This window comes from Bombina bombina, chromosome 1 (assembly GCF_027579735.1).
Source record: "Bombina bombina isolate aBomBom1 chromosome 1, aBomBom1.pri, whole genome shotgun sequence".
NCBI lineage: Eukaryota > Metazoa > Chordata > Amphibia > Anura > Bombinatoridae > Bombina > Bombina bombina.
Window position 1 is genome coordinate 1,492,832,469 of NC_069499.1, and position 22,985 is coordinate 1,492,855,453.

Here is a 22,985-nt window from a genome sequence, read left to right on the forward strand (position 1 = left end):
CCCCTAACAGTAAAACCCCCCACCCACCAAACCCCCCAAAATAAAAAAAAAATAAAAAAAAAAAACCTAAACTACCCATTGCCCTGAAAAAACATAAATTATGCTTACCTGGTCATTTTCTTTTCTTCAGGGTGAAAGGTGCCAGAAGAATATAAGGACGCCCCACATAAAATTACGGATGGGGAGCTGTGAAATCTTTCCATCAGAAGAAAAGGAAATTATCAGGTAAGCATAATGTATGTTTTTCTTCTTAAATGGAAAGAGTCACTCGATACTGGAAGTCAGTGGTTCCAACCTTTCAGATTATTTTGAACAAAATAGCCTACTACTACCAAATGAGCAGTAATGCTGCCGACCTTTTAGACACTTAAGAACAGTTCATCTCCATATGGGAACCATGGATTATGTACTCAGAATCTAGCACTAGAAGGCAATAAAGCACAAATACACTTTACCACATTGGTTCGCCTGTGCTACGTATTAGTTACTATGGGTTAGATAAGATTGTCGCTACTATACTGGAAGCATTGCTCAAGATTAGATAATAAAGCTGTATGCACAAGGTTTTGAGAACATGGTTGTTCATCATAGTTGTAGAAGTGAAGGTTTGATTAGTGGAAACCCCCTTTGGGTCGGGACAACAATGATGTGAAGGAGGCACTTTACTTTCTGACCTGGAGTGCATATTGTAATGACCAACTATTTTTCCTTCCATAGGCCCTTGGCTGTGACTTGTTATCTATGACTGTGACCTGTACCTGTAAGATTCATTTACTGTTATATTACTGTTGTGATGTATACTTGAGGAACAAAATAATAATAGAAATCTTTTGTCAATTAAATGGAAAGAGTCCACAGCTGCATTCATTACTTTTGGGAAAACAATACCCAAGCTATAGAGGACACTGAATGCCAAGACAGGAGGGTACAATAGGCAGCCCTAACTGAGGGCACCAGGCCTGAACCTCTACCCATTAAAAAAAAAAACTCTTTGTCCGAAGCTGAGAACATTTTTAGAGGAAAAACCCCAGTGACACTGACTCGCAGTTAGTCCAGAAGCCAAACTAGAGACTGCAAATGGATTTGACTGAGCCAACAGTCCTCCAGGAGACACAGTCGCCCAACAAACGGTCCCCCACCGCTCAAGGCAAAAGAGAACCAAGGAAACCGAAAGGTCCCCTAATACAAAAAGGAACACCTCCACTAGTGATCCCATCTCACAGAGACCCAAAGGGGCCCAAACAGGGAAAGGAGGCCACGCCTATACCAAGCGAGACCCGGGATAAGACCGGGCACAGAGACAGAACAGACATCTCCCCAATATCCTGCAAGCACGGAATTCAAAGGAAGAGGCAAAGTCCTCACAGAATACCAAGGTATTCGACCCTGAAAAAGTGTGTAATACACCCAGGTGGAAAAACCCCAAGTTTGAGAACACAGAGTCAACAACAGGTCGACACAGGGACGACACAGAGGGTACTTGAGAGGAAGAAGAAGCAGTCAAGCAAGAAACTGACAGCAAAAGCAACCCCCATACAGAGGACACGTTCCAGGCAACCTAAGTCGCCGGACCTACACACAGGTCCCTGGAAAAGGGGAACACAAAAACCTCAAATCGAGGTACCCCGAGAAGGAGAGTATACTCTCAGAACCCGAAGGAAGAGTAAACCCTCTTCTAATCAATGGAGCAAGTTGAAAGGAAAATCTATACCCTAGCAAACTAACAGGATAGACTCAACAAGCTCACACATCCAGAGGAGACTGAGCAAAGGCAGTTCCTTAGACCGCTCGGCCATCCTGACCTGCAGATCCACACTCAGCTGGACCAACTCAGCCTCCGGGATCTAAGACAGGGAAACAAAAGAATCCCGAAACATGTACAGGAATGAGTGTAAGGACAGCACAGACATCCCCACAGAACACAAGTACAACCCAACTCAGAAACAGACAACAAGGTCCTAGACCTAAGGATCTATTAAATAAAGGCCCAACAAGTCTGCTTGGAGCCAGCAAGACCGCAGGGGGAATCAATCCCATCTTTCCACCTCCCATCCAGGAGAAGTCCCAAGCAAGGACTCTAACTCCTTAGGGAGGAGAATATCCCCTAAAGAAAAGGGAAACAACTGTCCTCAAGGCCCGAAGGCACCGACTAATGGAAAGTGAAATTCCTAACACAGATATCCTAGAAAAGGACCCCCCTACAAGTAGATTGCCAAGCAGAGGCACAGCCAACCCATTCGCCTGCAGAGCAGGGAATCCACGGGAACACTGGCAAGCTGACCAGGGGAATGCAACCCTAAGGCGCACTAGAAAATGGACATCCAGCGCCAGCAGCTGGGTATGAATCAACCACCATTGAGGCTCAAGCCACACTGCTAACCACCAGATGACATGGGCCACTCTGTGGCAAAAAAATACTCAGAAAACCTGGCCAACCATGACCAGGTGAGGTAGATGGACCCAGCGCTGAGATCCAAGATTCCAAAGCCAACCAAGACTGGGTCAGTAAAAAGGCCAAGCAAAGCATCAGCAACCGGAAGTCTCAGGGAGAAAAACAGGTCCGGGAACCTAATAGTTCAGGCAAACCTTACCCTAGAACTAAAAACCCCAACCACCCACCCAAAAAGCCAGACACAAGGGTATGGATGCATATCCAAAGAATCTGGATAGCGAGAAGAACTCGAAAGCTCCAACCAAAGGAAGGAACCACCCCTAGCTAAAGTCCAATGTTCCAAGAAGCAAGGCTAGAAGTTGTATGAAGATACTGCTCAGAGTCTCAGGACAACTAAGGGATACCTTGAGGTCCAAAAAATCCTACTAACAGGACTAGTCTCCCTAACACCTCCACACAAGCAGAGGACACAAAGAAGAGAATGCTTCGCTAAGCATTTTAAAAGTTTTTAATAAATGTTTTATATTTGTTCTACCTTGCTTGGACATATTATTCTCTACTTAAAGCTCTTAAGTACAGTAACCACAATTTTTGCCTTCACCTACCCCAATTGGAATAGCAAGAGCTTTAGAGTTTTTGTATTTCCCTGGAGCAGTGTTGTTTCCAAATATAGCAGCCAGCCCTGAACATTGATCCAGCATTCTGGGGAACAGATGTTTTATCGAAAGGGAGTCAGCCCATTTGTGAGTATAAACCCTCAGTCATTTGTTGTATGTCCGACATTGGTCGGGGTAATCTGCACCAAGGGTGTTTCTTCCTCCTATCCACTACAGGGGCGTGATCGCTGTAAGCAGCTGACCGGGATCGAGTGAGTCAGCCGAGCGGCTCTGAAGCTTCGGCTTGTTCAGTATTGCACTGTATGTGCAAACACACTTGTGAGTACTGAGTTTGTAATACAGTGGATGAGCTCGCATTTCTTTAGGTTTATCTGCACCAGAGCGCCTCTTTGTCTTTTCAGGACGAGGGACACTGGGTTACCCGCATGTGCAGAAGTATGATTTGGTAGGGAACTCACCTCTGAGGACAGGACCCCCAGAGGCGGATGGCTCAGCAGTCCCTGGATTCCCCAAGCCCAAGGAATCAGACACTCTAAAATGTCATACGGAACATAACTGGTTGACAGGCATCAATGAGGCCACTCCGGATTCATCACCGGACACAGAATCTGAATTTGAAATCAAAATAGTCTCAGAATCAGAATCCTCTGTAACTGAATCTGAAATTAACACACAGTCTCAGCATCAGAATCCTCCATAGCTGGATAGAGGATATTTAAATATGGATTAAAGTAGTGAAAAACTAAAACGGCACCTGACACCCCCAATGGCTGGGGCACTCACCACCTCCTATGACCAGACCCCTGCGGACTAGAAAATTTCCTTTGCCACGCGGTCCGGAATGCGGAAATGGAACAACGGAACGTAGCCATGCCCAAACACAAGGTGAAACGTACAGTCCAAACAAGCGCGCCCAGCCAAAAGGCTGCGTCACTTCCAAATGCCTCAATGTTCCAACCTTGAGCCCAGTAAACATTGCACATAAGCAGGTTGAATCACATAACAAACATGATTATAAACCCCCCTGTTCAATAACCCCCCCTTAGGAGATATTAACCCTTGATTCCAAGATACTAAAAGAGACTCACTGAGACCCTTATGTTAAAAGTTAGACCCGCAAGGTGGTAGCCTCTCGGGAAACATTCACATTACAGTACATTGCGAATAAAGTAAAATTAAACGATCTTACCAGAATCTACGCCGTGGAACAGGAACACGGCCCTTCAAGTGTGACAGATAGTAGCATCGCCTCCGCCATGGATTGAGAGAAGAAAGCAGGCAGTGAAGCGAAGTTCAACAAAGCCAATTGCTTGAGGAGCTGTTAATATGAGTCAGGATGGTTTTACAGAAAGAAACTCCCTGCATCTCCGGACTCTAACTTTCATCCAAGCCCTCACTGAGAGACTGACAGGACTACTTAAAACTCCTGTCCCATGCTGAAGAGTACTACCCTCCATAAGAGACAAAAACCAAAATTAAATATTCTGACACTGGGGGATGAGGGGAGAGGGAGGAGTATTTAAGCCTTTGGCTGGGTTGTCTTTGCCTCCTCCTGGTGGCCAGGTTCTAATTTCCCAGAAGTAACAAATGCAGCTGTGGACTCTTTCCATTTAAGAAGAAAAGGGCATTTGTTGGGCATTGCCCTTAAAAGGGAATTTAGCTCTTTTACAGAATGCCTACCCTAATAATGCCCACCCTAATCTAAATTTAAAAAAAAAAAAAAAAAAAGTCTAACCCTGAGGTTGGTACTCACTGTTCCTGAAGTCTGGCGGAGAAGGTCCTGTCCCATGCGGTGAAGTCTTCTTCTAAGCGGCGACCTCTTCTTTCTTCTTCCAAGAAAAATTTGGCGCGGAGCTGAAGACCAATGACCGCAGAGCTAAGACCGGCGACCCTGGAACTGAAGACCGGCGACCGCGGAGCCATGGAGTGTGGAGCATCCTCTTCGTAAGATCACCGCCGTACACTAAATAGTGAATTCAAGGTGCACGATTAAAGATGGCGTCCCTTGAATTCCTATTAGCTGATTTTATTCTTCAAATTCAAATCAGACAAAAGGATAAGAGCTACTCAAATCCTATTGGCTGTTCAAAGCAGCCAATAGGATGAGTTACTGAAATTCTATTGGCTATTCAAATCAGCTTGGATCAGGTCGCCGCTTGGAAGACTTCACCGCATGGGACAGGACCTTCTCCGCCGGACTTCAGGAACGTTGAGTATCAACCTGGGGGTTAGACTTAGGTTTTTTTAAAAAAAATGTTTTTTTTTGTTTTTTTTTAGATTAGGGTGGGTATTTTGTAAAAGAGCTAAATGCCCTTTTCAGGGCAATGGGTTGTTTAGTTTTTTTAGTGTTAGGTTTTTTATTTTGGGGTGTTTGGTGGGTGGGGACTTTGTGTATTTTGAATGTAAAAGAGCTGTTTATCTTGGGGCAATGCCCTACAAAAAGCCCTTTAAAAGGGCTACTGGTAGTTTATTCTTAGAGTAGGGGGGTTTATTTTGGGGGGGCTTTTTTATTTTTATAGGGATTAGGTATAATTTTTTAAACTTTGGTAATTTGTTTTTTTATGTTCTGTAATGTTAGCTTTTTTATTTTTTGTAATGTTAGCTTTTTTATATAACTTTATGTTAATTTAAATTTAGGTTTATTTTCTTTTACAAGATATGACAAGTCCACGGATTTCATCCTTATTTGTGGGATTTAACCTCCTGCTAGCAGGAAGTGGCAAAGAGCACCACAGCAGAGCTGTATATATAGCTCCTCCCTTCCCCTAAATCAGTAGGCACTACATGTATAGTAATGGTGTACCTTGGATGTTATGCCCTTTAGATTTAAGCTTGAACACCTCCGCCTGTTGCTTCGGGAGGTCTTAGCGACTCTGGATGACTGTGACTATTGTGGTGCTACCAGAGAAATTGTGTAAGATGGACAAATATTTAGAGGTACCTGCTTACACGGATGTTTTTCCGGTTCCTAAGAGAAAATTCGGAGATTGTTAAGAGGTAATGGGACAGACCGGGTATCCCGTTCTCACCTTCTGCTAATTTTAAGAAAATGTATCCCATATCCAACACTGTTCGGGACTCTTGGCAAACAGTCCCTAAGGTGGAGGGAGCTATTTCTACCCTAGCTAAGCGTACAACTATTCCAATTGAGGACATTTTTGCTTTCAAAGACCCTATGGATAAGAAATTGTGTCTTCTAAAGAAATTATTTATTCATCAGGGTTTCCTTTTACAACCAACGGCCTGCATTGTACCAGTTACTACTGCGGCGGCCTTCTGGTTTGATGCATTAGAAGAGTCTCTTAAGACTGAGACTCCTTTAGAGGATATTTTTGATAGAATTAAGGCTCTTAAGCTTGCTAACTCTTTTATTACAGATGCCGCCTTTCAGATTGCCAAATTGGCGGCTAAGAATGCCGGATTTGCCATTTTAGCACGTAGAGCGTTATGGTTAAAATCCTGGTCTGCTGATGTGTCATCTAAGTCAAAGATTTTGGCTATTCCTTTCAAAGGAAAAACCCTATTCGGGCCTGACTTGAAAGAAATCATTTCTGACATCACGGGAGGAAAGGGTCATCTCCTGCCTCAGGATAAGACAGCTAAACTGAGGGGTAAACAAAATCATTTCCGTTCCTTTCGGAACTTCAAAGGAGTCCCCTCTTCTTCCACTAAACAGGAAGGGACTTTTGCTCTGGCCAAGTCTGTCTGGAGACCCAACCAGGCTTGGAAAAAGGGTAAACAACCCAAGAAGCCCGCTGCTGCTACGAAGACAGCATGAAGGGGCGGCCCACGATCCGGGACCGATTCTAGTAGGGGGCAGACTTTCTCTCTTTGCCCAGGCTTGGGTAAGAGATATTCAGGACCCCTGGGCACTGGAAATTGTGACCCACGGGAATCAACTGGAATTCAAAAGTTCTCTCCCAAGGGGGAGGTTTCTTCTTTCACGATTGTCTGTAGACCAGATAAAAAGAGAGGCGTTCTTATGTTGTGTAAAAGACCTGTATACTATGGGAGTAATTCGTCCTGTTCCAATACTGAAACGGGGCAGGGGTTTAACTCAAATCTTTTCGTGGTCCCCAAAAAAGAGGGCATGTTTCGACCTATTTTAGATCTAAAAAGTCTAAACAAGTTTCTCAGAGTCCCATCCTTCAAGATGGAGACTATTTGAACAATTCTGCCATTGATCCAGGGGGGTCAATATAGGACTACTGTGGACTTGAAGGATGCATACCTTCATATTCCTATCCACAAGGATCATCATCAGTTCCTAAGGTTTGCTTTTCTGGACAAACATTTTCAGTTTGTGGCTCTTCCCTTCAGGTTAGCCACAGCACCCAGGATCTTCACGAAGGTTCTAGGGTCACTTCTGGCGGTTCTCAGGACGCGGGGCATTGCAGTGGCGCCTTATCAGGACGATATTCTGATACAGGCGTCATCTTACCATCTGACAAAGTCTCATACAGACATGGTTCTGTCCTTTCTGAGGACTCACGGGTGGAAGGCGAATCTAGAAAAGAGTTAATTAATTCCACAGACAAGGGTTCCCTTCCTCGGAACTCTAATAGATTCCATATCTATGAACATTTTCTTGACGGAGGTCAGAAAGTTAAAGTTTCTAAATACATGCCGAGCCCTTCAATCCAATCCTCGGCCATCAGTGGCCCAGTGCATGGAGGTGATTGGATTGATGGTGGCGGCAATGGACATCATTCCGTTTGCTCGTTTTCATCTCAGACCACTACAGCTGAGCATGCTCAGGCAGTGGAATGGAGATTATGCAAATTTGTCTCCTCAGATCTGGATAAGGAGACAAGAGACTCTCTTCTTTGGTGGTTGTCGCAGGATCATCTGTCCCCAAGGAACGTGCTTCCGCAAACAATCATGGGAGATAGTGACGACGGACGCCAGTCTACTAGGTTGGGGTGCAGTCTGGAATTATCTGAAGGATCAGGGTGTGTGGACTCAGTCGGAGTCACTTCTTCCAATCAATATTCTGGAATTGAGAGCAATATTCAATGCACTCCAGGCGTGGCCTCAGTTGGCTTCGGCGGAATTCATTCGCTTTCAGTCGGACAACAGAACGACTGTGGCTTACATCAATCATCAAGGAGGAACAAGGAGTTCCTTAGCGATGACAGAAGTATCCAAGATAATTCGGTGGGCGGAGGCCCACTCTTGTTATCGGTTAGCAATCTACATAGCAGACAGACGTTTTGCCACTCTGATCCTCAGATGGGGCAGACCGGAGATGGATCTGATGGCATCTCGTCAGAATGCCAAACTGCCAAGATACGGATCCAGGTCAAGGGATCCTCAGGCCGAACTAATAGATGCCTTGGCAGTGCCTTGGTCGTTCAACCTAGCTTATGTGTTTCCACCGTTTGCTCTCCTGCCCCGGGTGATTGCTCGGATCAAACAGGAGAGGGCTTCAGCAATTCTAAATCACACCTGCGTGGCCTCGCAGGACTTGGTATGCCAATCTAGTGGACTTGTCTTCTCTGTCGCCGTGGAAGCTTCCATTGAGGCAGGACCATCTCATTCAGGGACCCTTCCAACACCCGAATCTAGTTTCTCTGCAACTTACTGCTTGGAGATTGAACGCTTGATTTTATGTAAGCGGGGGTTCTCCGATTCGGTCATTGATACTTTGATTCCGGCAGGTAAGCCTATTACTAGAAAGATCTACCATAAGATATGGCATAAATATCTTTATTGGTGCGAATCCAAGGGTTACTCATGGAGTAGAGTTAGGATTCCCAGGATTTTCTCTTTTCTCCAAGAGGGATTGGAGAAGGGGTTATCAGCAAGTTCCTTAAAGGGACAAATTTCTGCTTTGTCGATTTTACTACACAAACGTTTGGCAGATGTTCCAGACGTTCAGTCCTTTTGTCATGCTCTGACCAGAATCAAGTCTGTGTTTAGACCAATTGCTCCACCCTGGAGTTTGAATTTAGTTCTTAATGTTCTTCAAGGGGTTCCGTTTGAACCCATGCATTCCATAGATATTAAGTTGTTATCTTGGAAAGTTTTATTTTTGGTTGCTATTTCTTCTGCACGTAGAGTTTCTGAGCTTTCAGCGTTACAATGTGATTCGCCTTATCTTATCTTCCATTCTGATAAGGTGGTTTTACATACCAAACCTGGTTTCCTTCCTAAGGTTATTTATAATAAGAATATTAATCAGGAAATTGTTGTTCTAATCCTTCTTCTAAGAAGGAGCGTCTATTGCATAACTTGGATGTAGTCCGTGCCCTGAAGTTTTACTTACAGGCGACTAAAGAATTCCGTCAATCATCTTCATTATTTGTTGTTTTTTCTGGAAAGCGTAGGGGCCAGAAAGCTACGGCTACCTCTCTTTCATCTTGGCTGAAGAGTATTATCCGTCTGGCATATGAGACTGCTGGACAGCAGCCTCCTGAAAGAATTACAACTCATTCCACTAGGGCTGTGGCTTCCTCATGGGCATTTAAAAACGATGCTTCTGTTGAACAGATTTGCAAGGCTTTGGTCGTCTCTTCACAATTTTTCCAAATTTTCCAAATTTGATACATTTGCTTCTTCTGAAGCAGTTTTTGGGAGAAAGGTTCTTCAAGCAGTGGTTCCTTCCGTTTAGGTCCCTCCCACAAGTAAGTATGAAATCCGTGGACTTGTCATATCTTGTAAAAGAAAAGGAAATTTATGCTTACCTGATAAATTTATTTATTTTACGATATGACGAGTCCATGGCCCACCCTGTCATTTCTAAGACAGGTATTTATTTTTTGTTAAACTTCAGTCACCTCTGCACCTTTGGCTCTTCCTTTATCTTCCTAACTTCGGTCGAATGACTGGAGGGGGAGGAGAAGGGAGGAGCTATATATACAGCTCTGCTGTGGTGCTCTTTGCCACTTCCTGCTAGCAGGAGGTTAAATCCCACAAGGATGAAATCCGTGGACTCGTCATATCATAAAATAAATAAATGTATCCTTTCTTTAATTTTGGGGGGTTAGACAGGCTTTATATTTTATTATTTATTTATTTTTTTAGATTAGGGATGGGCAGCAAAAGAGCTGAATGCCCTTTTAAGGGCAATGCCCATAAAAATGCCCTTTTCAGGGCAATGGATACTTTAGGTTTTTTACTTTTAGGTTTATTTATTTTGGGGGTTTGGTGGGTGGTGGGTTTTATTGTTAGGGGAGATTTAGAATTTTTGGTAACTGCAAAAGAGCTGTTTAAATTAGGGCAATCCCCTACAAAAGCCCTTTTAAGGCCTATTGGTAGTTTAGCATTAGATTAGGGGGTGTTTTTATTTGGGGGGGAGCTTTTTAATTTTCATATATATATATTAGTAAAGAATGAGGATGCAATCGCCAGGATTTCCACAGTAACCTTTAATGTAAATCCTGGCGAGTGCATCCCCATTCTTTACTACTATCAATACCATGGAAGCACCCTGGGTGGATGAAATGTTAACCTTGAGTGCTGATATATATATATATATATATATATATATATATATATATATATATACATACATACATATACATACACACACACACACTCACACCGTGGATATAAAAAGTCTACACACCCCTGTTAAAACGTCAGGCTTCTGAGACAAAGATAAATCATTTCAAAACTTTTTCCATCTTTAATGTCTCCTATAAAAACCTGTAGAACTTGATTGAAAAACAAACTGAAACTTCTAGGTGGAGGGAAGTAAAAATAAAAAAATAAAATAATATGGTTGCATAAGTGGGGATGTAGTTGTGTTTAGAATTGAGCAATTGCATTCAAAATCATGTTAAATAGGAGTCAGTACACACCTGCCATCATTTAAAATGCCTCTGATTAACCCCAAATAAAGTTTAGCTGTTCTTGTAGGTCTTTCCTGACATTTTCTTAGTCGCAACCTACAGCAAAAGCCTTGGTTCTCAGAGAGCTTCTAAAGCATCAGAGGGATCTCATTGTGAAAAGGTATCAATCAGTCAGCAGAACGGTACAAAAGAATTTCCAAGGCATTAGATATACCATGGAACACAGTGAAGACAGTCATCATAAAGTGGAGAAAATATTGCGCAACAGTGACATTACCAAGAACTGGACTTCCCTCCAAAATTGATGAAAAGACGAGAAGAAAACTGGTCTGGGAGGCTGCCAAGAGGCCTACAGCACCATTAAAGGAGCTGCAGGAATATCTGGCAAGTACTGGCTGTGTGGTGCATCGTCCGTATTCTTCATATTTCTGGGCTATGGGGTAGAGTGGCAAGACGGAAGCCTTTTCTTACAAAAATAAATCCAAGCCCAGCTAAATTTTGCAAAAACACATCTGAAGTCTCCCAAAAGCATGTCGCAAAAGGTTCTGGGCTGATGAAACCAAGATTAAACTTTTTGGCCATAATTCCAAAAGATATGTTCGGCGCAAAAACAACACTGCATGTAACCAAAATAACACCATACCCACAGTGAAGCATTTTAGTGGCAGCATCATGCTTTGGGTCTGTTTTTCTTCAGCTAGAACTGGGGCCTTAGTCAAGGTAGAGGGAATTATGAACAGTTCCAAATACCAGCCAATATTGGCACAAAACCTTCAGGCTTCTGCTAGAAAGCTGAACATGAATAGGAACTTCATCTTTCAGCATGACAACGCCCCAAAGCATACATCCAAATCAACAAAGGAATGGCTTCACCAGAAGATTAAAGTTTTGGAATGGCCCAGCCAGAGCCCAGACCTGAATCCAATCGAAAATCTGTGGGGTGATCTTAAGTGGACTGTGCACAAGAGATGCCCTCACAATCTGACAGATTTTGAGTGTTTTTGTAAAGAAGAGTGAGCAAATCTTGCCAAGTTAAGATGTTACATGCAGAAAAACTCATACCCAAAAAGACTGAGTGCTGTAATAAAATCAATGGGTGCTTCAACAAAGTATTAGTTTAAGGGTGTGCACACGTATGCAACCATATTATTTTAGTTTTTTATTTCTACTTCCCTCCACCTAAAAGATTTTAGTTTGTTTTGCAATTGAGTTGTACAGTTTATAGGTCACATTAAAGGTGGAAAAAGTTCTGAAATGATTTATCTTTGTCTCATTTTTTTACATCACAGAAACATGACATTTTAACAGGGGTGTGTAGACTTTTTATAGTGTGTGTGTATGTGTATGTATATATATATATATATATATATATATATATATATGCACACACACACATACAGGGCTCAAAAATTCCACTCGCCAACTCGCCATCGGCGGGTGGAATTTAAGCAGGGGCGAGTAAAATAATGAGTGAATGTAAGCCTTGAAACGTGTCAGCATTTAACGTAGTGAAACTGTCTCTCTACTATAGTCTTGCAGCAGTATTGAAGCACCGCCTTTAAAAGGTGGAGAGCTGCAGCGTCTGACTGAGGTCAGAGAAGAAGCGCGGGCAACATGCTGGTAAGGCAGCAGTAAAGAAACACTCTCTCTTAGCAGGCAACTCCTAAATACCATCCAAACAACATTAAGGTTTGCAATCGATCCTCAATCAGGATGTTGCAGGCAGTGGCAAAACAAAAGGAAGTGTTATATAATCACTCCGTTTGTAAATCAGATTCATTCTGTTAGATCCTCCCTGTTAGTATTAGTGTGCTGGATAATGCCGGGGCTGTAATGAAGACACCGGGGAGAGCAATGTGGGGCTGTTTTTCACACACAAAAAACTCATATAAAGACGTTTGGAGGGTCCCTGAATTTTTTACATTTTCTTATTACTTTGTTTGTATTCCTGCTGAGTATTTGTTTAAATTCCTTTATCAATAAATGTTTAACCCTTTGGTTTCAGGGTTCTTTCCGTTAGTACAGAATGCTATTTTATAATATCCATATGATTGATTCCCCTTCAATCATTAACAAGTTTTCTTAGCAAAACAGCAATCTGTACTAACTGAAAGATTTGCTGAGGGATGGGGAGGGTCTCTCGCTTCGGTGCAGAAGCTGGGCAGATATCTGTTTCATATCAGCTGTAGTGATCTTCTCTCTCTCCTCCATATGCTGCTAACTTCAGCAATCTTCAAGCCTCAGAGCACACAGGCTGCCGACTGATGGGAGGGACTAGATTCAGAGACTGGCAGCAGCATAAAGGGAGCACACTTAACAGTTTCCTCCCCAGACACATCCTTGTGAGTAATATGCATATGGTCAGTAGCCTGCATGTATACTTGTCACTCAGAAGAAAGCACAATAATCAGCAGCTGTGTAACTTATGCTAATAAGGGTGACATTAAAAGCTAATTTTCATGGTCAGTTTATAGATCAACATAGTAACAACATTGATGTGAAAGCTTTGGTATACTCTATGCACTCTATGTAAATTCTGTGGAGATAACTACTGTTTGTTGCTATTCTGTATGTAGAGTCCTAAACTATTTTATCTGGCTCTGTATTCTCCTTGTTAGTTGCCGCCCTCCCCTCTCTCTCACACTCATCTTTCACTATATGTTATAATAATATGTGACTGTGGGGAAGAGTGCATGTGTGTTTGAATAATTATGTGTGTGAGAGAAAGAGTTAGGGTGTGAGAGAGTGTAAACATGAGAGAATATGTGAGTGTGACTGTGAGTATGAGAGTGTGTGTGTGTGTGTATAAGTGAGAGAGTTTGTGTGAGTGTATGTGTATATTAGTGTAGGTGTGTGTATGTGAGAGAGTTTGTGTTTCTGAGCGTTAGTGTGTATATGTGTGTTTTGGAGGAGGTGTGTCTGTGTGTTTGTAAGACCACTGCCTGATTATGGTACTGCTGCTAGAAATTGCTCAGGATGCAAACTTTTTCATGTCACTTTATTTTCTTCTCATATATTGAAATGTAAGTGCATAAAAGGGGAGAGTGTGTGGGGTGTGGAAGGGAGAATGAGAGAAAGAGGTAGAGTGTTAGAGAGAGGGAGTGTGTGAGAGAGGAGGAGAGTATAGAAGAAAGGAGGAGATTTTAAAAAAAGAAGAGAGAAGTGTGTGAGAGAGGAGAATGTGTTTGTGGGAGAGACAGAAGTGTGAGTAAAAGAGGGAAGACAGGGCATGAAGATTGTGAGAGAGAGGGGGAGAGTGTAAGAGGGGAGAGAGAAGGGAGAGTGTGAGGGGGAGAGTAAGAGAAAACATAATTTATGCTTACCTGATAAATTCCTTTCTTCTGTAGTGTGATCAGTCCACGGGTCATCATTACTTCTGGGATATTACTCCTCCCCAACAGGAAGTGCAAGAGGATTCACCCAGCAGAGCTGCATATAGCTCCTCCCCTCTACGTCACTCCCAGTCATTCGACCAAGGACCAACGAGAAAGGAAAAGCCAAAGGTGAAGTGGTGACTGGAGTATAAATTAAAAAATATTTACCTGCCTTAAAAACAGGGCGGGCCGTGGACTGATCACACTACAGAAGAAAGGAATTTATCAGGTAAGCATAAATTATGTTTTCTTCTGTTAAGTGTGATCAGTCCACGGGTCATCATTACTTCTGGGATACCAATACCAAAGCAAAAGTACACGGATGACGGGAGGGATAGGCAGGCTCTTTATACAGAAGGAACCACTGCCTGAAGAACCTTTCTCCCAAAAATAGCCTCCGATGAAGCAAAAGTGTCAAATTTGGAAAATTTGGAAAAAGTATGAAGCGAAGACCAAGTTGCAGCCTTGCAAATCTGTTCAACAGAGGCCTCATTCTTGAAGGCCCAAGTGGAAGCCACAGCTCTAGTAGAATGAGCTGTAATTCTTTCAGGAGGCTGCTGTCCAGCAGTCTCATAAGCTAAACGAATTATGCTACGAAGCCAAAAAGAAAGAGAGGTAGCGGAGGCTTTTTGACCTCTCCTCTGCCCAGAGTACTCCTCCTGACTCCATTGTCCCTGAGCCTTCAGAGAATTCCAGACGGCACCCCAACCTAGGAGGCTGGCGTCTGTTGTTACAATTGTCCAGTCTGGTCTGCTGAATGGCATCCCCCTGGACAGATGTGGCCGAGAAAGCCACCATAGAAGAGAATTTCTGGTCTCTTGATCCAGATTCAGAGAAGGGGATAAGTCTGAGTAATCCCCATTCCACTGACTTAGCATGCACAGTTGCAGTGGTCTGAGGTGTAAGCGTGCAAAGGGTACTATGTCCATTGCCGCTACCATTAAGCCGATTACCTCCATGCATTGAGCCACTGACGGGTGTTGAATGGAATGAAGGGTGCAGCAAGCACTTTGAAGTCTTGTTAGCCTGTCCTCTGTCAGGTAAATCTTCATTTCTACAGAATCTATAAGAGTCCCCAGGAAGGGAACTCTTGTGAGTGGAACGAGTGAACTTTTCTTTTCGTTCACCTTCCATCCATGTGACCTTAGAAATGCCAGCACTAACTCTGTATGAGACTTGGCAGTTTGAAAGCTTGAAGCTTGTATCAGAATGTCGTCTAGGTATGGAGCTACCGAGATTCCCCGCGGTCTTAGTACCGCCAGAAGAGCACCCAGAACCTTTGTGAAGATTCTTGGAGCTGTAGCCAATCCGAATGGAAGAGCCACAAACTGGTAATGCCTGTCTAGGAAGGCAAACCTTAGGTACCGATAATGATCTTTGTGAATCGGTATGTGAAGGTAAGCATCTTTTAAATCTACAGTGGTCATGTACTGACCCTCTTGGATCATAGGTAAAATTGTCCGAATAGTCTCCATCTTGAACGATGGAACTCTTAGGAATTTGTTTAGGATCTTTAAGTCCAGGATTGGTCTGAAAGTTCCCTCTTTTTTGGGAACCACAAACAGATTTGAGTAAAACCCCTGTCCCTGTTCCGATCGTGGAACTGGATGGATTACTCCCATTAACAAGAGCTCTTGTACGCAGCGTAGAAACGCCTCTTTCTTTGTCTGGATTGTTGACAATCTTGACAGATGAAATCTCTCTCTTGGAGGAGAGTATTTGAAGTCCAGAAGGTATCCCTGAGATATTATCTCTAGCGCCCAGGGATCCTGAACATCTCTTGCCCAAGCCTGGGCGAAGAGAGAAAGTCTGCCCCCCACTAGATCCGATCCCGGATCGGGGGCCCTCAATTCATGCTGTTTTAGGGTCAGCAGCAGGTTTCCTAGTCTGCTTGCCCTTGTTCCAGGACTGGTTAGGTTTCCAGCCTTGTATGTAGCGAGCAACAGCTCCTTCCTGTTTTGGTGCAGAGGAAGTTGATGCTGCTCCTGCTTTGAAATTACGAAAGGAACGAAAATTAGACTGTCTAGTCTTGGCTTTGGCTTTGTCCTGAGGCAGGGCATGGCCTTTACCTCCTGTAATGTCAGCGATAATCTCTTTCAACCCGGGCCCGAATAAGGTCTGCCCTTTGAAAGGTATATTAAGCAATTTAGACTTAGAAGTAACATCAGCTGACCAGGATTTTAGCCACAGCGCCCTGCGTGCCTGAATGGCGAATCCTGAATTCTTCGCCGTAAGTTTAGTAAGATGTACTACGGCCTCCGAAATGAATGAATTAGCTAGTTTAAGGACTCTAAGCCTGTCCGTAATGTCGTCCAGAGTAGCTGAACCAATGTTCTCTTCCAGAGACTCAATCCAGAATGCCGCTGCAGCCGTGATCGGCGCAATGCATGCAAGGGGTTGCAATATAAAACCTTGTTGAACAAACATTTTCTTAAGGTAACCCTCTAACTTTTTATCCATTGGATCTGAAAAAGCACAGCTATCCTCCACCGGGATAGTGGTACGCTTAGCTAAGGTAGAAACTGCTCCCTCCACCTTAGGGACCGTTTGCCATAAGTCCCTTGTGGTGGCGTCTATTGGAAACATTTTTCTAAATATCGGAGGGGGTGAGAACGGCACACCGGGTCTATCCCACTCCTTAGTAACAATTTCAGTAAGTCTCTTAGGTATAGGAAAAACCTCAGTACTCGTCGGTACCGCAAAATATTTATCCAACCTACACATTTTCTCTGGTATTGCAACTGTGTTACAATCATTCAGAGCCGCTAACACCTCCCCTAGTAATACACGGAGGTTTTCCAGTTTAAATTTAAAATTTGAAATATCTGAATCCAGTCTGTTTGGATCAGAACCGTCACCCACAGAATGAAGTTCTCCGTCCTCATGTTCTGCCACCTGTGACGCAGTGTCTGACATGGCCCTAATATTATCAGCGCACTCTGTTCTCACCCCAGAGTGATCACGCTTACCTCTTAGTTCTGGTAATTTAGCCAAAACCTCAGTCATAACAGTAGCCATATCCTGTAATGTGATTTGTAATGGCCGCCCAGATGTACTCGGCGCTACAATATCACGCACCTCCCTCTGAGCGGGAGATGTAGGTACTGACACGTGAGGCGAGTTAGTCGGCATAACTCTCCCCTCGTTGTTTGGTGAAATTTGTTCAATTTGTACAGATTGATTTTTATTTAAAGTAGCATCAATACAGTTAGTACATAAATTTCTATTGGGCTCCACTTTGGCATTGCAACAAATGACACAGGTATCATCCTCTGAATCAGACATGTTTAACACACTAGCAAATAAACTTGCAACTTGGAAATACAATTCAATTAGAATAATATTAAAACGTACTGTGCCTTTAAGAAGCACAGAAGATCTATGACAGTTGAAAATTAATAAATTGAAACAGTTATAGCCTCAATCCTTGTAAACAACACAACTTTAGCAAAGGTTTAATCCCATTAGCAAAGATAACAAATTCTGAAAGCAGGAAACAAATTACAGAATAAACGTTTTTTATCTCAGTCAAACTATACTTCTCACAGCTCTGCTGAGAGAAATTACCTCCCTCAAAATAAATTTTGAAGACCCCTGAGCTCTTTAGAGATGAACCGGATCATGCAGGGAATACAATGAGTTGCTGACTGAAATATTTGATGCGTAGTAAAAGCGCCAAAAAACGGCGCCTCCCCCTCACACACAGCAGTGAGGGAGAACAGAAACTGTCAGAAAACAGATTAAGCAACTGCCAAGTGGAAAAATAGTGCCCAAACATTTATTCACTCAGTACCTCAGCAAATGAAAACGATTTTACATTCCAGCAAAAACGTTAAACATAATCTCTAGTTATTAAACAGCTTTATGTATTTCTTACAGTGTAATTCTAGTGAACTACCATTCCCCAGAATACTGAAGTGTAAAGTATACATACATGACATTATATCGGTATGGCAGGATTTTCTCATCAATTCCATTGTCAGAAAATAAAAACTGCTACATACCTCTATGCAGATTCCTCTGCCCGCTGTCCCCTGATCTGAAGTTTACCTCTCCTCAGATGGCCGAGAAACAGCAATATGATCTTAACTACTCCGGCTAAAATCATAACAAAAACTCTGGTAGATTCTTCTTCAAACTCTGCCAGAGAGATAATAACACACTCCGGTGCTATTTTAAAATAACAAACTTTTGATTGAAGATATAAAACTAAGTATAATCACCATAGTCCTCTCACACATCCTATCTAGTAGTTGGGTGCAAGAGAATGACTGGGAGTGACGTAGAGGGGAGGAGCTATATGCAGCTCTGCTGGGTGAATCCTCTTGCACTTCCTGTTGGGGAGGAGTAATATCCCAGAAGTAATGATGACCCGTGGACTGATCACACTTAACAGAAGAAAGAGGGAGTATGTGGGAGAGAGGGCAATATATAGATGTATTTATTTAAATGTTGCCATTCCAGACAATATAAAGTTTTCTGAATAAGAATACACTGTCTGGAAAAAAAATATCCCCCCAGAAGTCCATGATTTTGCTGGTTCATTATACAGGCTGCATGAAACAAGCCTAGTAGGCTTTATTAATATTGTGGTCTCCTGTCTGCTAGATGATAGAGCTCCACAGGAGATTGTGTCTCAAAGTTTCAGCTACTACCTTGGAACTTTTAGTCACGTACCTGTGTAAGCTCTATCATTACAAGGCTACAGTTGCATGTGACTTACATCTACAGTATATACCCCTGTGGAGCTCTGTTATCATAGGGGAGACCACACTCCTAATTGGGCCTAACTAGGATTATTTAATGAGCAGCCTACTTCATCTAGCTGATGTCTTCCCCAGAACCCCTAGTTGATGTTGCTGTTATGCACTTTTTTGTGTTTATTTATTACTGTATGTATCATTATTTAATTTCTTATTGTATAAAATAAAAAAGATTAAAATTACTGCAGTGGGCGTGGCATGGGTAGTTTGTGGGTGGGATCAAAAGTGGCGAGTAACATTTTGGCCTGGCTAGTAGCTTAGAACTGGAAATTTTGAGATATATATATATATACCGTATATATTTGAGTATAAGCCGAATTTTTCAGCCCACTTTTTGGGCTGAAAAATCCACTTCGGCTTATACTCCAGTGAACAAAAAAAAAAAAAAAATTACAGAGGACTTGCGCGCGGCCGAGGCTTCGGTGCTTCCGGGATCACCATTCACAGAAGGCGCAGTACAGCTTAAACGCGATAGAGGTAAGGAGCCTGCTGAAGCTCTGTTTGGACATACAGATGAGGAGGAGGAATCCAGTTTTGAAGGATTTTGATGCTTGTGTTTTAGCTTGGTTGCTTATTGAGTTAAGGTTTTTGTACATTTAAAGTTATTGTTAATACTTTAATGTTATATATTGTTTTTGTTGAATATACTGATAATATATTGTTTTTGTTGACCCTCTTTTCCACATGCCTCAATTAAAGCAATTTTATTGTTATCTACCTGTATTTTTATTTTTGAAATTTACCGTGAGCTGCTGCATTTCCCAGCCTCGGCTTATACTTGAGTCAATATCTTTTCCAGTTTTTTTGGGTAAAATTAGGGGTCTCGGTTTATACTCGAGTCGGCTTATACTCAAGTATATACATATATATATATATATATATATATATATATATATATATATATATATATATATATATATATATATATATATATATATATATATATATATACACACACACACATCAAGGGTTATTCAGGGATTCCTGACAGATATCAGTGTTACAATGTAACTATCGCTAATTTTGAGAAAAAAAAAAACAGAATTTATGCTTACCTGATAAATTACTTTCTCCAACGGTGTGTCCGGTCCACGGCGTCATCCATTACTTGTGGGAATATCTCTTCCCCAACAGGAAATGGCAAAGAGCACAGCAAAAGCTGCCCATATAGCCCCTCCTCAGGCTCCGCCCCCCAGTCATTCGACCGACGGTTAGGAGAAAAAAAGGAGAAACTATAGGGTGCCGTGGTGACTGTAGTGTATAGAGAAAGAAAATTTTTCAACCTGATTAAAAAACCAGGGCGGGCCGTGGAGAAAGTAATTTATCAGGTAAGCATAAATTCTGTTTTCTCAAACACTGGTGTGTCCGGTCCACGGCGTCATCCATTACTTGTGGGAACCAATACCAAAGCTTTAGGACACGGATGAAGGGAGGGAGCAAATCAGGTTACCTAAACGGAAGGCACCACGGCTTGCAAAACCTTTCTCCCAAAAATAGCCTCCGAAGAAGCATAAGTATCAAATTTGTAGAATTTGGCAAAAGTGTGCAGAGAAGACCAAGTCGCTGCCTTACATATCTGATCAACAGAAGCCTCGTTCTTGAAGGCCCATGTGGAAGCCACAGCCCTAGTAGAGTGAGCTGTGATTCGTTCAGGAGGCTGCCGTCCGGCAGTCTCATAAGCCAATCGGATGATGCTTTTCAGCCAGAAAGAAAGAGAGGTAGCAGTAGCTTTTTGTCCTCTCCTCTTACCAGAATAAACGACAAACAAAGATGAAGTTTGTCTGAAATCCTTTGTTGCGTCTAAATAGAACTTTAAAGCACGGACCACATCTAAATTGTGTAACAAACGTTCCTTCTTTGAAACTGGATCTGGACACAGAAAAGGAACAACTATTTCCTGGTTAATATTCTTGTTGGAAACTACTTTTGGAAGAAAACCAGGTTTAGTACGCAAAACAACCTTATCTGAATGGAACACCAGATAGGGTGGATCACACTGCAGAGCAGATAATTCAGAAACTCTTCTAGCAGAAGAAATAGCAACCAAAAACAGAACTTTCTAAGATAGTAGCTTGATATATATGGAATGTAAAGGTTCAAACGGAACCCCTTGAAGAACTGAAAGAACTAAATTTAGACTCCAAGGAGGAGTCATGGGTCTGTAAACAGGCTTGATTCTGACCAAAGCCTGTACAAAAGCTTGTACATCTGGCACAGCTGCCAGTCGTTTGTGTAACAAAACAGATAAAGCAGAAATCTGTCCTTTTAGGGAACTCGCTGACAACCCTTTATCCAAACCCTCTTGGACAAAGGAGAGAATCTTAGGAATTTTAATCTTACTCCAGGAGAATCCCTTGGATTCACACCAACAGATATATTTTTTCCATATTTTATGGTAAATCTTTCTAGTCACAGGTTTTCTGGCTTGAACCAGAGTATCTATCACTGAATTTGAAAACCCACGCTTGGATAAAATCAAGCGTTCAATTTCCAAGCAGTCAGCTGCAGAGAAACTAGATTTGGATGTTCGAATGGACCTTGTACTAGAAGATCCTGTCTCAAAGGTAGCTTCCATGGTGGAGCTGATGACATATTCACCAGGTCTGCAAACCAAGTCCTGCGTGGCCATGCAGGAGCTATCAGAATCACTGAGGCCTTCTCCTGTTTGATCCTGGCTACGAGCCTGGGAAGGAGAGGAAACGGTGGAAACACATAAGCTAGGTTGAACAACCAAGGTGCCACTAATGCATCCACTAGAGTCGCCTTGGGATCCCTGGATCTGGACCCGTAGAAAGGAACCTTGAAGTTCTGACGAGACGCCATCAGATCCATGTCTGGAATGCCCCATAATTGAGTTAACTGGGCAAAGACCTCCGGGTGGAGTTCCCACTCCCCCGGATGGAAAGTCTGACGACTCAAATAATCCGCCTCCCAGTTGTCTACTCCTGGGATGTGAATTGCAGATAGATGGCAGGAGTGATCCTCCGCCCATTTGATGATCTTGGATACCTCTCTCATCGCCAAGGAACTCTTTGTTCCTCCCTGATGGTTGATGTAAGCTACAGTCGTCATGTTGTCTGACTGGAATCTTATGAATCCGGCCTTCGCTAGTTGAGGCCAAGCCCGGAGCGCATTGAATATCGCTCTCAGTTCCAGAATGTTTATCGGGAGAAGAGACTCTTCCCGAGACCATAGACCCTGAGCTTTCAGGGAATCCCAGACCGCGCCCCAGCCTAATAGACTGGCGTCGGTCGTGACAATGACCCACTCTGGTCTGCGGAAACTCATTCCCTGAGACAGGTGATCCTGAGTCAACCACCAACGGAGTGAGTCTCTGGTTACCTGGTCTACTTGAATCTGGGGAGACAAGTCTGCATAGTCCCCATTCCACTGATTGAGCATGCACAGTTGTAATGGTCTTAGATGAATTCGAGCAAAAGGAACTATGTCCATTGCTGCAACCATCAATCCTACTACTTCCATGCACTGAGCTATGGAAGGCTGCAGAATAGAGAGAAGAACTTGACAAGCGTTTAGAAGCTTTGACTTTCTGACTGCTGTCAGGAAGATCTTCATTTCTAAAGAATCTATTATTGTTCCCAAAAAGGGAACTCTTGTTGACGGAGACAGGGAACTCTTTTCTACGTTCACCTTCCACCCGTGAGATCTGAGAAAGGCTAGAACAATGTCTGTATGAGCCTTTGCCTTGGAAGGAGACGACGCTTGAATTAGAATGTCGTCTAGATAAGGTGCCACTGCAATGCCCCTCGGTCTTAGAACCGCCAGAAGGGACCCTAGCACCTTTGTGAAAATTCTGGGAGCAGTGACTAAACCGAACGGAAGAGCCACGAACTGGTAATGTTTGTCCAGAAAGGCGAACCTTAGGAACTGATGATGATCTTTGTGGATAGGAATATGTAGGTACGCATCCTTTAAATCCACGGTAGTCATATATTGACCCTCCTGGATTGTAGGTAAAATTGTTCGAATGGTTTCCATTTTGAACGATGGAACTCTGAGGAATTTGTTTAGAATTTTTAAAT

At 42.8% G+C, this 22,985-nt stretch overlaps 1 protein-coding gene and 1 long non-coding RNA gene across 2 annotated transcripts in view; one reads left to right on the forward strand and one right to left on the reverse strand.

Annotated features, from left to right (window-relative positions):
- LOC128653874 (uncharacterized) overlaps positions 1–13,076 on the forward strand; it is a 95,455-nt gene extending 82,379 nt beyond the window's left edge. Inside the window, exons 2-3 of the long non-coding RNA XR_008401397.1 lie at positions 131–225; positions 13,033–13,076. This is a non-coding gene — a long non-coding RNA (uncharacterized LOC128653874). The remainder of the gene's footprint in view (positions 1–130; positions 226–13,032) is intronic.
- Positions 1–22,985, reverse strand: part of CRLF3 (cytokine receptor like factor 3) — a 254,077-nt gene that overhangs the window by 187,407 nt on the left and 43,685 nt on the right. The gene's annotated exons all lie outside the window — the stretch shown is intronic.